Here is a 5,861-nt window from a genome sequence, read left to right as displayed (position 1 = left end):
CTATCTATCTATCTATCTATCTATCTATCTATCTATCTATCTATCTACCTATCATATCTCTATATATCTTCTATTTATGTATCTACCTATCAATCAACCATATTTCTATCTCTATTTACACACCTAGCTATCTACCTCTCTCCTCTCTGTCTCTTTCTGTTTGTCTCTGTCTCTCTCTGTCCCTCTATCTGTCTCACTTTTTCTTGCTCTATGTATCTATGCACATATTTATCTAAGCTTGTTTCAAAGGGCAAAACTAGTAGCAGTGGCTGAATAGAATTTGCAGAGAGAATTACTTAGGCAAGAAATCTCTTTTTGATAAAAACTGCTAGGAAAATCAGGATGCAGTCTGGCAGAAATTAGGTTTAGATCAACACCTTACACAATATTCCACAAAACTTTCTAAGTAGATATGTAATCTCAATATTAAAGATTATACTACAAAAAAATTTAGAACAGAAGCAGATCTTATTCCTTTCAAAGATGCAGATAAGAGATGTATTCTTAACTAAACAAGAAATAGAGGCAATTACACAAGATAAAGTAGATAACATTTATTATACAGAACTGAAAAGCTTCTGCACAAACAAAATGCACCCAGGTTAAGAAGGAAAGCAGTCAAATGAAAAAAAATCTTTGAATTAAATTTCTCTGATAAGGTTTGGTATTCAAGACATAAACAATGAACAGATTACCTCTCTCTCTCTCTCTCTCTCTCTCTGTTTCTCTCTGTCTTTCTCCAACTGTCTATCTGACTAAAAGCCAAGTGGTCAAAGGATATGAACAAACAGTTGTCAAAAGAAAAATTCTGAACAATTAATAATATGAAAGAATACTTCAAATCACTAAAAATAAGAGAAACATACAAAACATACATCAAAACAACCCTGAGGCTTTACCTCACATCTTGCAATGACAAAATATAGAAATAGTCAATATTAGAAGGGTTTTGAAAAGATAGGCACACTAACAACTCAAGCTGTGAATCAGTACAATTTTGGAAAGCAATGTATAATTATACAAATAAAGTGACTAAAATGTCCATATCCTTTAGCCCAGAGAATCCCCTAAGTTTATTCCCCAAGGAGGCCAATGATAAGAAGAAAGTACTCATATTCACCAAAATATTTATAGCAGACTTTTTGTGATAGCAAAGAATTGGAACCAAAATAGATGCCTATTGATTGATTGGGAAATGGCTAAATAAATTATGCTTTATGAATATAATAGACTCTGCTGTAAGAAATAATGAATATGATGAATACAGAGAAACATGGAAAAATCCACATGAACTGATTCAAAGCAAAGTAAGCAGAGTCAAGGAAACATTAAACGTAATTCCCCCAACAATATAAATGGAAAGAATAAAGACAAAAGAAAATCAAAAGTGAATTTTGTAAAATTATAAAGAACAAGCATGGCTCAAAAGAAGAGATATGAGGAGATACTTCTGCCTTACTCCTTTGCAGAGGTGAGAAGTCCACAAGTGTCATATTTTCAGACTCTTTCGAAGCACTGATCAGTTATACTAATTTTTTCTCTTTCTTTTTCCTTTAAAAATTACTACTTGTTATATGGAATGTTTCTCTGGGAAGGTGAGGGGAAGGATAGTGGAGGAAACTATGGTGACATAAAAAATTATTTCAAAAATTTATTTTTTAAAAGAAGTTGCAGGGGACAGCTAGATGGTGCAGTGGATAGAGCACCAGTCCTGGAGTCAGGAGGACCTGAGTTCAAATCTGGCCTCAGACACATAACACTCACTAGCTGTGTGACCCTAGGCAAGTCACTTAACCCCAATTGCCTCACAAAAAAAAAAATAATAATAAAAATAAAAGAAGTTGCAGGCCTCACTCAAAGTGAGAACTTGAGGGGAGAACTACTTCCGGGAGCCAAGATGGCAGAGTAAGGAATAAGTTGCTCTCACCCACCCTCATTGGCCTCTGAAAACCCAGAAAATATCAACTCAAGAAAAACTTTGAACCAGCAAAAAGACAGGGCACTGCACTCTTGTAACCCAGGAAGCTTGGGAGATTAATGGGAAAGGCCTCTCTCACTCTGGGGGAGGGGGAACAGTACAGGACTGAAGGCATCCCAGCAAGGAAGCAGCAAGCCCCACCTCAGCATCCTGGAGGAGATCCTGAGACCCAGGTTGGTGGAGCAGGCAAGTGCCAACACCAGGACCCCACCCCACCCCTCCAAGAGTCTCAATACAGGCAGGGGAACCAATAGACACCAGCTCAGAAAACCAACAGAGACAATGGTGATCTCCAGCACCAAAATCACCCACTAGCTCAGCACAACTCTGAGAAGCACAAGTCCAGAAGGCAAAGCTCCAGGCTGACAGACATTCACCAGCAGCAAAACAACCCTGTGCAAGGACTGTGTGAGAAAAAAAGAAGCTTGGGTAAGTGCCTCCTTTGCTCCAGCAGGAAAACCTCAACTTTTTTTTTTTTAAGTCAGGAAAGAGGGAAACACCATGAACAAAAAGCAGAAATGGAAAATGACCATAGATTCTTATTTTGGGGAAAGGGAAGATCAAGGCACAAATTCAGAAGAGGACAACATTGTCAATATACCCACATATGAAACCTCAAAAGGGAATATGAACTGGTCTCAAGTCCAAAAAGCCTTCTTGGAAGACCTCAAGAAGGATTTTAAAAGTAAAATAAGAGAGATAGAAGAAAAATTGGGGAAAGAAATGAGAGGTATGCAAGAAAGAGTCAATTGCTTAGAAAAGGAAGGACAAAAATTAACTGTAGAAAACAAGTCCTTAAAAAGCAAAATTGGCCAAATGGAAAAAGAGGCACAAAAACTCACTGAAGAGAAGAACTCCTTAAAAAGTAAAATGGGCTAAATGGAAAAGGAGGTACAAAATCTAATAGAAGAAAACCAATCCTTATAAATTAGAATGAGGCAAGTGGAAGCTAATGACTATGAGAGAACAAGAATCAGTCAAACAGAAACAAAAGAATAAAAAATAAAAGAAAATGTAAAATACCTCATTGGTAAAAATAAGTGACCTGGAAAATATATTGAGGGAAGAAAACTTAAAAATTATTGGTCTACCTGAAAACCATGATACAAAAAGAGCCTAGACAACATCCTTCAGGAAATCATCAAAGAAAACTGCCCTTAGGTACTAGAACCAGAGGGTAAAATAGTCATTAAAAGAATACACCAATTACATCCTGAAAGAAATCCCAAATTGAAAATGCCAAGGAATATTGTAGCCAAATTCCAAATTTAAAAGATCAAAGAGAAAATACTGCAAAAGCCAGAAAGAAACAATTTAAATATCATGGAACCACAGTCAGGGTTATGCAGGACCTTGCAGCTTCTACATTAAAAGATCAGAGGGCATGGAAATATGATATTCCAAAAGGCAAAGGAGCTTGGATTACAACCAAGTATCAACTACCCAGTGAAATTGAGCATCATCTTTCAGGGGAGGAGATGGACATTCAATGAAAAAGGGAACTTCCAAACCTTCCTGATGAAAAGGCTAGAGCTCAACAAAAAATGTGATCTTCAAATACAAGACTCAAGAGAGGTATAAAAAGGTAAACAGGAAAAAAAAGAAAAAAAAACCATATTATTAAGGGCAAACTGTCTATGTCCTTACAAGGGAAGATGACACTTGTAGCTCTTGAGAACTGTAATGTTATTATGACATTATCTCAAGAATAATACACCATGACCAGGTAGGATTTATACCAGGAATACAGGGCTGGTTCAATATTAGGAAAACTATCAGTATAATTGACCATATCAACAACAAAACTAACAGAAATCATATGAATCTCTCAAGAGATGGAGAAAAAGCATTTGACAAAATATGACCTATTCCTATTAAAAACTCTAGAGAGCATAGGAATAAATGGAAACTTCCTTAAAATGATAGATAGTATCTATCAAAAATCATCAGCAAGCATTATATGAAATAGAAATAAACTAGAAGCATTTCCAATAAGATCAGGGGCGAAACAAGGTTGTCCATTATCACCACTGTTATTCAATATTGTGCTAGAAATGTTAGCTGTACCAACTAGAGAAGAAAAATAAATTGAAGGAATTAGAATAGGCAAACAAGAAACAAAGCTATCACTCTTTGCAGATGACATGATGGTATATTTAGAGGATCCTAGAGAATCAAGTAAAAAATTACTTGAAATAATAAACAAATTTAACAAAGTTACAAGATATAAAATAAACCCAGACAAATCATCAGCATTTCTATATACTACTAACAAGGCCCAGCAGCAAGAGATAGACAGAGAAATTCCATTTAAAATTACTGTAGACATTATAAAATATTTGAGAGTCTACCTGCCAAAACAAACCCAGGAACTCTAAGAACACAATTACAAAACACTTTTCACACAAATAAAGTCAGATCTAAATAATTGGAAAAACATCAGCTAATATAATAAAAATGACAATTCTACCTAAGCTAATTTACTTATTCAGTGCCATACCAATCAAACTACCAAAAAATTATTTTATAGAGCTAGAAAAAGCAATAACAAAATTCATCTGGAAGAACAAAAAGTCCAGAATATCAAGGGAACTAATGAAAAGAAATGCAAGAGAAGGTGGCCTAGCTATACCAGATCTTAAATTGTATTATAAAGCAGCAATCATCAAAACTACTTGGTACTGGCTAAGAAATAGAGTGGTAGGTCAGGGGAATAGGCTAGGTATGCAAGACACATCAGTCAATGACTATACTGATCTGCTATTTGATAAATCCAAAGACTCCAGTTTCTGGATAAGAAATCATTATTTAACAAAAACTGCTGGGAAAACTGGAAAAATATATGGTAGAAACTGGACGTAGACCAACATCTTACACCCTATACCAAGACAAAGTCAAAATGGGTACAGGATTTAGATATAAAGACTGATACTATAAGCAACCTAGAAGAGCAAGAAATAGTTTACTTTTCAGATCTATGGAGAAGGTAAGAATTTATGACCAAAGGAGACAGAGAACATTATGAAATGCAAAATGAACAATTTTGATTACATTAAATTGAACAGTTTTTGTGCAAATAAAGCCAATGCATCCAAGATTAGGAGGAAAGCAGAAAATTGGGAAAGAATTTTTACAACCAGTGTCTCTTATAAGGGCATCATTTCTAAAATAAATAGAGAACTAAGTCAAATTTATAAGATTACAAGTCATTCCCCAATTGATAAGTGGTCAAAAGATATGAACAGGCACTTTTCAGAGGAAGAAACTAAAACTATCTATAGTCATATGAAAAAATGTTCTAAATCACTATTGACTAGAGAAATGCAAATCAAAATGACTCTGAGGCACCACATCACACCTATCAGATTGGCCAACATGACAAAACAGGACAATGATAAATGTTGGAGAAGATGTGGGAAAATTGGAATACTAATGCATTGTTGGTGGAGTTGTGAAATGATCCAACCATTTTGGTGAGCAATTTGGAACTATGACCAAAGGGCTATAAAATCGTGCATACCCTTTGACCAAGCAATATCACTTCTAGGTCTATATCCCAAAGAGATCATGGAAACAGGAAAATGTTCCACATGTACAAAAATATTTATAGCAGCAAAAAAATTTAAAGCACTACTTTTGTGGTGGCAAAGAATTGGAAATTGAGGGAATGCCCATCAATTGGAGAATGGCTAAATAAGTTGTGGTATATGAATGTAATGGAATACTATTGTGCTATAAGAAATAATGAGTAAACAGACTTCAAAAAAAACTTGGAAAGACTTACATGAAATGACGCAGAGTAAAATGAACAGAACCAGGAGAACATTGTACACAGTAACAGCCATATTGTGTGATGACTGACTTTGCTCGATTTGGCTCTTCA

This window comes from Vombatus ursinus, unplaced genomic scaffold (assembly GCF_900497805.2).
Source record: "Vombatus ursinus unplaced genomic scaffold, bare-nosed wombat genome assembly UNPS02009573.1, whole genome shotgun sequence".
Lineage (NCBI taxonomy): Eukaryota > Metazoa > Chordata > Mammalia > Diprotodontia > Vombatidae > Vombatus > Vombatus ursinus.
Note: the sequence above shows the minus strand (reverse complement) of the source record.